Source organism: Ostrea edulis, chromosome 3 (assembly GCF_947568905.1).
Source record: "Ostrea edulis chromosome 3, xbOstEdul1.1, whole genome shotgun sequence".
Classification (NCBI taxonomy): Eukaryota; Metazoa; Mollusca; class Bivalvia; order Ostreida; family Ostreidae; genus Ostrea; species Ostrea edulis.
The window spans coordinates 67,288,840-67,300,562 of record NC_079166.1 but is presented as its reverse complement, the minus strand read 5'-3'; the positions used below and the strand labels follow the sequence as shown (position 1 = coordinate 67,300,562).

Here is an 11,723-nt window from a genome sequence, read left to right as displayed (position 1 = left end):
AATGGCTCTTAATATGCTTTGAAGTTATATTAAATTCAACTTGCATTGATATCTGGATATCATGCCAATGGAACGATTTATGCATACACGGTATGATTTTATCTTGATATTTGATCACGTGATATGCAGCTGACGTAAAGACTGTCGGTCTGGTGAAAAAATGTATGGGAGGTCATTATGCACTTAATTATATATACATATTGTTTTTGTATAAAAGGGTTGTGTGTACAGAATTTGTCAAAAATTGATTTGTTTATTAATGCTTTTTCCCCTGACATATTTCTATGGCCCTACTTAACACAACTGCGTATCCTTTGGTCAGAGAAATATGCATTAAAGTGCTGTTATGTTCAATTTTTGCAATGATTCTCGTTGTTGATTTCATTGGGGGCACCTTTACATTATTGGTCCTGGGATAAAAATAAATGTGATGACATGTGATTTTTTAAATTCTTTTTTGTTAAGCAGATGTTCATCCTTAATTTAGTCTCAAATTTAAATGTCTGTGTCAGAGGAATTTCCATAAAAATGACATGATATCCAATTTTCTCAATGATTCTTGTTGTACAATTTTTGTTAGAATGAGGCATATATTATTCTTTTAATGCTTTCCATTCATAAAAAGAAATGTATATATACTTTAAGGTAAAGAATTAGAACAACCATGTGTAATATAATGACTATTGTACTATTTTTACACAAGTTGTAGCTAAAAATGTCATAATACTTCTCATTACCAGTTCGTTAGAGTTATCGCGCTTTGATCACTTGTGCGTCATTGGTAAGAAAATGCACAATTCTCGCGAGCAAGAACGAGATTACTGGGGCATAAACAAAATGTTTATAGCGCCTCCCTCCCTTTTAACCCTTTCTCTACCGGTACATTTTAGAGATTTTTAAAGACTAAATGACAATATTTTTAAATCGAGTTACATCTGCATGTATCACGATTTTAGGTAGGCATGTGATATATAATTTTGTTACGAATTGGACAGGGAACATTTTTTTCATAAAGTTTGTCATGTTATCCCATGACCCCAAAGAGTTCTACGGGGTCAAAGGTCATTTAAGTGCACATTTTTGCAATCTTTTTTCTCTGGAATATATATATTACGACCCCTCTCACTGGATTCGAGTCAAAAATAGGAAATTCTAAATGTATGAGCTGATATGTCTTTTAAAATACTACAAAAACATCACAATCAAATTAATCAATTTTACTGACAAACAAATATTTTTGGTTGCTAAGTAACAACACTCATGGTGTAATTTTGACCATAATTTGCCTTTCTACATCCATTCGACACAATTTAAACATAGTTACATTGCATGATGATTAGTAAATGTCACATTATTTTAAAAATATAATCTTTGACTAGATCTCAATCATTTTAAAAGGTTTTTAACAAAAAATATAATGAAGAGAATTAAGGTAAAAGGTCATAAAATGAAAATTTCGTACTTCATATACATATTCATCATTTTCTAATAATATGACGTTTTGCCATTGTATCCCACTAAATAGTATAAATATTGCAACATTAAAACAAAGATCTTTCCTGTTAAAATCTAAAAAAAAAAAAAAAAAAACTTTTTTTATATTCAAATATATTTGGTTGCTAAGCAACAACACCATTATGATATCAAATGCTATGCGAAACTAATGCCCGTTTTTCCTCCCCAAGTTCATTGTACATGTATACGAATGTTCAAGTACTTACTTTCAATCACTAAATTTAAATGTACTTGAATTATATTTAATAAAAATTGTTCTTCTTATATTCAACCTCTTAAAACATATTTCTAGACATAATTCTTGATACTAGGTTGTTCCGATAGTGGCATACGTTGACCAATATCTGTCTATCGACTGGAACTTCTCAGCAGACATGTATAAGATAATGCCCAAAAATCTGAAGAAAAAAAAGAAAGATTGTTTATACTTAGCCCCAATATACTGATGTATTCTCAGAGCTTTTGAATACTCAATTGGCTCTGTAAATGTTTTCTATAATCAAGGCCCTCTGAAAATTATGCGTTTAATTACTTGTAAAATTTTATCTTTAAAAAATGTGTTAGATGCACAGCCAGATTAATTTTGGTAAAGGTAATCTTATAAAATGCATTTTATTATTCGTTTTAAACTGGAAATCACTGTCACAATATCGGTACTTTAAAACTAGTAATACGTGTACAGTTCCTCTTCAGTGAGAGGCTTCGAACTTCCTTGGGAAGCATATGACAACCCTTCCCCCTAGATATGACCATCACAGCATAATGGTTGGTGGCAACAGAGATGGAGAAAACCAAATCTTCTGTCAAAAACAGCTTCATAAAATCTGCAATTCTCTGAATAATCAGGTCCCATATCTGAAAATAAAAATGCAAATAAAATCAGTATTGGCCATCATACCTTATTTGTCAGCATTTAAAACACTTAGCATACCTTATAATTAGAAACAGAATAATGATTTTCCGTGTTTTGTCTCTTTTTGTATGCATGTTATATCTAGTAATGCAACGATAAACAGTAAAATGGTACACGCATATCGGTGTACCATAATGCCATGATTCCATTTGTGAATGTATTATCTGGATTCATTTGAATGTTAACTAAATGTATACGGGTTTAACCCTATATTCAACCTCAAAGAGTCATACCAACTGCATGCCAGGTTGTCACTCCGAATGAAATGCCACAGTTCTTGGATCAGGTGTACCTGTGTCCTCCACATCAACATACTTCCAATGCATGTCTGGATTTGCCAGTAGACTGTCACTAGTGGAAGATACCTGGAAGCTTCCCACTAAATATTGGGATGTCAATAACCTTTTTAAAGATGAAAAAATACAATTAAGAATTATTGGTTTGTGTTTTAAAGCAGAATATAAGCTTCATGATAGTAAGGGACAGTTTCGCACGAAAGTACTGATCATATTTATTTAAAGATAGAGATGTTCTATATTTGAAGTGCTATTTGGTAAGGGATTACATAGATAGTTATTTTAGATTTCAAAAATTTCGGTTGAGCATCACTGAAGAGACATTATTTGTCGAAATGCGCATCTGGTGCATCAAAATTGGTACCGTATACGTTTTACATACATATGTTAGAAATCAAATGAATGGAATATTTCATTATACTTTGCGAGTGTAGCAGAGTGCGTATTGAAAAAAAACCCACTATACATCATGGAGGTGTTAGCATTATGCCCAACATATACATGGGAGCAAATACTGAAGAAATTCAGGTTAAAATATACAGTGTCCAGCGAAAATATTGTGTCTCTGAGGGAAATTGAATGGCCCCAGATTTAAAGTAGAATTGAATTGGTTCTTCATTGTACACAGTGTCTAAATTCCCTGGCATGGTACTCTGATGGGATGTGGATTTAGTCGATATTAGAGAAAATCTAAGCAAGAAGTGGGCAGATGCCCATCAGCTCAAAGCACACCAGCATGTATGGATCATATAATTAAATGCTTTTTCAATAGCCTGTCATAACCAGATTTTGATTGATGTTAACCCCCCCCCCCCCCCCCCCCCCCACGCACACACCTTTTGTCCCAAACAAACATTTTGTTTTTATTTCTGTTGCAATATGAAGAAAAACCTCAAATTACGGTATTAAATTCTATTATTACGATAATACAATAATGCAATATATGCTTTCCTAACAGATTGTGTTTTCTTTTCATAGAAAGATTTTTTTTTTATGAACATAGAAAATCTTGGAAAATAGCCTCCGCACCAATGGTCATGAATGCCCAGTCTGATTAAAACCATCCCACCCTTTTCTCATCGTACACTAAATCCACCCTCTTCTTACACTGGCGCGTCAGGTGAGGAGATACCAAAGGGAGGGGGGGGGGTCAGACTGATTAATGCCGGACCAGGACAGATTAATTGATGTTAGATATGTTCAGCTCTTAATAAACAATTGGGTGTTATACACTTGGTTTAGATATCATAAAATATAAATATTTTCTTTCATGAAACGACAAATTATGGCATCAAATCGCGGTTAATATATTAATCGTGCATTTTTCATAACATGACATAACCGCGAACGTTTTTTTTTTCTTTCTAGTCGGCCTATGTGGCTACATCAACTTACATGTTTATACTGAATGCATGATCGTTTGGGTCATCCTGCAACAGGATATCCAAGGTATCTTCAGACTTCTTCATCTGACATCAGGTCCTTTTCAAGATGTAAAATACAATACAAGCGTTTGTTGTGTTGTTGTTTTCGTTGAAACGGAAACACGTGTGTTGCCCGTGGACACTTTCAGAAAACCCCACGGTCGCGATCCGGATCACGGGGGAAAAAGTATTATATAATACAATATGCAGACTGGTCTTTTTGTTTTCTTTGTCTGGAAAAAAAAATTATTTCTATACCGAATAAATATTACATAACGTTTATATCTGAATTTGAAGTATTTTTTTTTATTCACTCTACCGATGTAACATTCTCGTTAGGTGTTTTATGAAGTTACAATACAAGTAGGTAGTGTAACTGTTATTTACCAATAATGGTTTTTATACTTCTTTTTTTTTTTAAAGCAGAGAATACCTGGCTGATTATTTCATACATATATGGATATTGTTTTAGTGTATCAAAAAGTATTCATATTACCAACAGAGGACAATACAAATAGTTTTCACTACTTTATTGTGCGATGCGCGTCGGTCGCTTTCAGCACCGACGTTTTATCGCTAATTTTAAAGAAAACCGCGCAGCATGTCCCAATTTCATTTTATCGTAATATAAAAACTAACAAGAATTACAACACGAATAAGGGCCCATCAAAAAGAAAATTTCCTGTACTTTTACAGGCTGTATTTACTTTTCCCTATTTCCATATATGAATATTGGTAAAACGCCGATCTGTTTAAACATTGAGAAATAAAATTGTAAGAAAGCGTACATGTGCAAAAAATAGCTATTTTCTTATAACTTTGCCAGACATTAGAAATAATTTTTATATGTTCTGAAAGCAGGGAATATATGCTTTTCAAAAATATAAAAAATAGTGCATTCATACGGGAGATTTAAAAAATCGTATCGAGGGGGAAAATGGCCTTGCGACCAAGCGTTGCGTCATATTTAGATAAAGCCATCTTTCGCTTTAAATGCTTTTATTAATTTAATAGCTTTATTTACTTAACTGATTTTTACATAGTTAAAAAATAGAGAAAATTTCCAAAAATATGATATATAGATCATATATCTTATGACCGTAGATTGAAAGATTTAGAGGCACTCCTTTTGCGCTGTCCCGTTTTTACGCGCCACCGGTCAAATTGACCGGTACGGTAGAGAAGGGGTTAAGACTTAAAATACATGTTGTATTTCTAAATAAAATAACCATTGGTCAAACTGCATTTTTCAAATATTCTAACACTATTTTATTAAAGATGTTACATGTTTTTTTAAACTCCACCACACCTATTTTAAAAATTCCAAACAACGATGTTCTCTGTCCTAAGTCCATCAATATTTTGTAATTTTCAAAATATCTTCGATGCAGTTTGGAAACGCATTAGTTGTGTTAATTAGTGTTATAAACGTCTAAAAAAATAATTTGGAATATGTATAACTTGTTCTAAAATATGGGAATTGAGAGTGGGTGTACGTGTACGATTACAAAGTCCATGCCATAGGAACCTGCCCTAATTGTATAATAAAATAGAATGTCTGCATAGTCTGACAGAATAATTTTAAAAACATATTAATCTCATTAATTACAAGAAAAGTTCTTGTGTTGGATGTGCATACATAGGGTTTCCCTTCACAATTCGTCTTGCGATTGATGCTTTATATCCGTCAGATTTGGCTAATTTAGTACCTTCTCTCCCTCACATAGTTAAATAGTTCGTCTGTTTTCTTATAAGAATAATCAATTCCTAAATTTGACTTTAGAATTTTAATCGGTGTTGTGGTTTGCAGTCGGTTATAATATGTATTCGATACCATAATGTATATTGCGTATGCCTAAGAAACATATTTGTGTTTACATTATGTTGTCCCGGTAGCACGACTTTACGCGCCTTTAATTTGAAGAGTTCCACTAATGGAAATGATAAGTATTGGTAATAATGCTAAAAGACTGTTAACAGATGATAGGGGTATACATGTTTGATAGGCTGGTTTAGTAAATCTAATGTGATTTGACCTTTATTTTTTTTAAATATTTTTTTTTACTTCAATTTTTTTTAATTCCAACGAAAAGAAAAATATATCATTACTGTATACAATGTAACAAGTTTTTATATGAAAACTTGAACCCTATTTCCTGGCTTCATCACATGGTGGACTTATTCTAATATACTGACCATTCATTTATTATATTACGAAAAAAATGTCAGAATCAATTATAGCTGGGTTAGGTATATCTATACTTTTATACAAATATCATGGTATATATATAGATATTTGAACTGCCTGATGAACCATGCAGACATGGAGAAAGCACTAGCAGTAAATGATTTTTTTTATGAAATGTGTCATTCTAATTTTCAATATTTATTTACAACTGTGCCGAATCAACTTCTAATATAAATATATATATATATATATATATATATATATATATATATATATATATATATGTGTGTGTGTGTGTATATATCCTCTTCAGTCCTACATGAACAGGTAGATCAATATCATCTGAATGTATATTGTAAGAGATATGGCCTAGCTCTCCAAAATCAAGGAGCCTCTAAGGTAAGGCTTCATGGATCATAAAATAAATGTTTTAAAGTCTGTAATTACTCTGGAATATCTAATTTCTAATTGTATCAGAAAAACTCAGAGTTACATTGAAGGTAATTAAGTGGCTTATTCAATGATTCACAGGGCTTTTTCAATTTTGTAACTGAAGAAATATGTCATGGTATGACATGTCTTAATGGAAAAGTGATCATAATGGAGAGAAGGGGGGTGTCAATGAACTAGGGAGGGGTCAAAGCCCAGCAGCAGACAAATCTACATTGATTCAGCATAATTATGATTCAATTATATTTTCAACTTTAAAATTAAAGAGAATAGTGAGATATTCTTAAAAATTGAAATTTACCAATTTGAATTTTTAACATTAATTGCATTCATGCTGACATTTCATTGTTAAATTACTGTTGATGGTGAGGCGTATATTTCTTTTTTTTTTTTTTTTTTTTATCGTGCTTTATTTTTAGACATTTACAATTACATCTACATAGATGATCTCGTATACAAAATCACACACATGCACACAACATCTTCCATACAAAACTTTCTACATGAACTAGCATTTGACAGATAGGCATAATTTAAAGGTATTGAAAATATACATATCAACAAAATGATACTAAAATTAATGATAACAAATATAACCTATAAAGATTTGGTTTTTCATCACTTGTTATAAACAATATCATATATTAACTAAATATTTTGGATTTGCATCCAAACACATTTCCGTACAAACGACTTTTTAAATCATTTTTACAATTTAATAAATCGTACAAACGATTTTTTAAATCGTACAAACGACTTTCAAATCGTACACACGACTTTTTAAATCGTACAATCAATTTTCTGAACCGTTCAAACGACTTTATTAATTGTACAAACGACTTTTTAAATCGTACAAACGGTTTCCTAAATTGTACAAACGACTTTTTCAATCGTTTCTACGATTTAACAAATCGTACAAACGATTTATTTTAATTTTTCTGCTAGGTTAAATTGGTACGAATACGCCATGGTACTTTAAGGAAGTGAAAGGGACTTCACTGATTTTTCCCCCGATCTATAAATAGGTCGGTGGAATACTTAATCGCCTGCCTTCATTGTACCTGTGTATAATACCAGTAAGTTAATTTTGTTGAATTATATGTAATATTTCCCCTTGATTTCTTAGACATGAATATCTGTAAATAAGCTATTCTGTCTCCTTGAAGCATTTCTGCAACGATCCAATCTATATCGCTGTCATTTTAACTCCTTACATGTAGCTTTCTTTAAGTCCAGGGAGGTAGAATATATGAACGTTGATACATCGGGCACGGTACTGGTGTTACTTTTGTACGTGCATGAAAAAATGCTTCTGCTATGTTTACACAGATGTTTATTTTGTAGATTATTAAAGTCTTATACATCAATGACAAGGAAAATATATAAGTAATGACAATAGCTGATATAAAATATAATTTACACGCATTTCATGAGCAATAACGGAGTTATATACACGCATATGTCGTTATTTTCGGTGTCCCGCGTTACATAAAATTATCATACGTTTTAATGGGGGGGGGGGGTGGAGGTAGATGATCTCTGCGCATCTCACCTGTCTCCTGCGTGATACCTGGTTTAAAGAGCAAGTACAGAGAAAACCGTGGACACTCCTACAGTTGTCCAACATGCACCAGCCTGTAGCATGCCCTCCCTTAGTAAGAGGTGGATATGGCTCCAGTTATGAACTAGCTGAGAGCTCCACGAAATAAACTTTGCCAAGTAATTCAAGAAATTGCTATTTTCTATGAATACCCACTGACCCTTAAGTGGTCATCTTGGGGGTACACATTAAATACCTGCCCCCTACTTTAAGAGCATGTGGGGGGGGGGTGGGGGTGGGTGGGGTGGGGGAGCATGTTTTGACGCAGAATTAGTGATCATGTTTTTTTTTCCAAATGTGGGTCGGTCAGGATTGTTTCCTTACTCTAAAGAGTCATGTGCGCACAGGCACCAGAGCCGTGGATATATAGCTTGTTAGATCTTATGTACGCCCCCAACCCAAGGAAAATAATGTGATATACATATGTCACAAATTAAATGAATATGATGTTAAATCCTCGTTGCAGTATCAGTGACGTGTTGAACAACCACACTAATACATTTAGGATCCAGGTGATCTCTAGCGGGCGTGAGTGAATGCCCCTGGGATATTTCGCCCACATGCGTTGGTACTCCAGAAGGGTAGATAGAAGAGTCACGGCGGCCGTGACCGGTCATAAGGGAATCGTTGTTACTTTTACGTCTAGTCGAGAATGTTTCTATTATATTGAAATGTCACTAGCTGTAAGTACTACTTTAGTCCTATGCTTAACGCACTGCTCGTAACAGTGAGGGCCATTTAACGTGCCAGCGCCTGGCGCGACAAGGGACCTTCGTTATGTAAGGTCATATCCGAAATACCCGTGATTATCACTTCAAAATCTTGACCGTTTAACGAAGGAGCAATGGTTACCTAATAAACGTTTATGTCTAAGGTGTGGCTTTTTCAATCGTTTGTACGATTTAACAAATCGTACAAAGGATTTATTTAAATTTTTCTGCTAGGTTAAATTGGTACAAATACGCCATGGTACTTTAAGGAAGTGAAAAGGACTTCACCGAACTTTCCCCCGATCTATAAATAGGTCGGTGGAATACTTAATCACTTGCCTTCATTGTGCCTGTGTATAATACCAGTAAGTTAATTTTGTTGAATTATATGTAATATTTCCCCTTGATTTCTTAGACATGAATATCTGTAAATAAGCTATTCTGTCTCCTTGAAGCATTTCTGCAACGATCCAATCTATATCGCTGTCATTTTAACTCCTTACATGTAGCTTTCTTTAAGTCCAGGGAGGTAGAATATATGAACGTTGATACATCGGGCACGGTACTGGTGTTACTTTTGTACGTTCATAAGAAAATGCTTCTGCTATGTTTACACAGATGTATATTTTGTGGATTATTAAAGTCTTATACATCAATGGCAAGGAAAATATATAAATAATGACAATAGCTTATGTAAAATAGAATTTACACGCATTTCATGAGCAATAACGGAGTTATATACACGCAGATGTCGTTATTTTTCGGTGTCCCGCGTTACATAAAATACTCATACGCTTTAACAGGGGGGTGGGGGTGGGTTAGAGGATCTCTGCGCATCTCACCTGTCTCCTGCGTGCTACCTGGTTTAAAGAGTAAGTACAGAGAAAACTGTGGACACTCCTACAGTTGTCCAACATGCACCAGCCTGTAGCATGCCCTCCCTTAGTAGGAGGTGGATATGGCCCCAGTTATGAACTAGCTGAGAGCTCCACGAAATAAACTTTGCCAACTTATTCAAGAAATTGCTATTTTCTATGAATACCCACTGACCCTTAAGTGGTCATCTTGGGGGTACACATTAAATACCCCACCCCCCTGCTTTAGTAGCGGGGTGGGGGGGGGGGGAGCCGGTTTTGACGCAGAATTAGTGATCATGTTTTTTTCAAATGTGGGTCGGTCAGGATTGTTTCCTTACTCTAAAGAGTCATGTGAGCACAGGCACCAGAGCCGTGGATATATAGCTTGTTAGATCTTATGTACGCCCCCAACCCAGGGAAAAAAATGTAATATACATATGTCACAAATTAAATGAATTTGATGTTAAATCCTCGTTATAGTATCAGTGACGTGTTGAACAACCACACTAATACATTTAGGACCAAGGTGATCTCTAGTGGGCGTGAGTGAATGCCCCTGGGATATTTCGCCCACATGCGTTGGTACTCCAGAAGGGTAGATAGAAGAGTCACGGCGGGCGTGACCGGTCATAAGCGAATCGTTGTTACTTTTACGTCTAGTCGAGAATGTTTCTATTATATTGAAATGTCACTAGCTGTAAGTACTACTTTAGTCCTATGCTTAACGCACTGCTCGTAACAGTGAGGGCCATTTAACGTGCCAGCGCCTGGCGCGACAAGGGACCTTCGTTATGTAAGGTCATATCCGAAATACCCGTGATTATCACTTCAAAATCTTGACCGTTTAGCGAAGGAGCAATGGTTACCTAATAAACGTTTATGTCTAAGGTGTGGCTTTTTCAATCGTTTCTACGATTTAACAAATCGTCCAAACGATTTTTTAAAATTTTTCTGGTAGGTTAAATTGGTACGAATACGCCATTGTACTTTAAGGAAGTGAAAGGGACTTCACTGATTTTTCCCCCGATCTATAAATAGGTCGGTGGAATACTTAATCGCCTGCCTTCATTGTACCTGTGTATAATACCAGTAAGTTAATTTTGTTGAATTATATGTAATATTTCCCCTTGATTTCTTAGACATGAATATCTGTAAATAAGCTATTCTGTCTCCTTGAAGCATTTCTGCAACGATCCAATCTATATCGCTGTCATTTTAACTCCTTACATGTAGCTTTCTTTAAGTCCAGGGAGGTAGAATATATGAACGTTGATACATCGGGCACGGTACTGGTGTTACTTTTGTACGTGCATGAAAAAATGCTTCTGCTATGTTTACACAGATGTTTATTTTGTAGATTATTAAAGTCTTATACATCAATGACAAGGAAAATATATAAGTAATGACAATAGCTGATATAAAATATAATTTACACGCATTTCATGAGCAATAACGGAGTTATATACACGCATATGTCGTTATTTTCGGTGTCCCGCGTTACATAAAATTATCATACGTTTTAATGGGGGGGGGGGGGGGGGGTGGAGGTAGATGATCTCTGCGCATCTCACCTGTCTCCTGCGTGATACCTGGTTTAAAGAGCAAGTACAGAGAAAACCGTGGACACTCCTACAGTTGTCCAACATGCACCAGCCTGTAGCATGCCCTCCCTTAGTAAGAGGTGGATATGGCTCCAGTTATGAACTAGCTGAGAGCTCCACGAAATAAACTTTGCCAAGTAATTCAAGAAATTGCTATTTTCTATGAATA

The 11,723-nt window shown here is 34.7% G+C and overlaps 1 long non-coding RNA gene across 1 annotated transcript; it reads right to left on the bottom strand.

Moving 5' to 3' along the window:
* Positions 1-890: 890 nt before the first annotated feature.
* Positions 891-4,256, bottom strand: LOC125674008 (uncharacterized). The gene is made up of 3 exons (XR_008801132.1): positions 4,120-4,256; positions 2,662-2,830; positions 891-2,370 (listed from the first exon to the last, which is right to left on the bottom strand). It is a non-coding gene; the product is annotated as an uncharacterized LOC125674008 (long non-coding RNA).
* Positions 4,257-11,723: the final 7,467 nt, after the last annotated feature.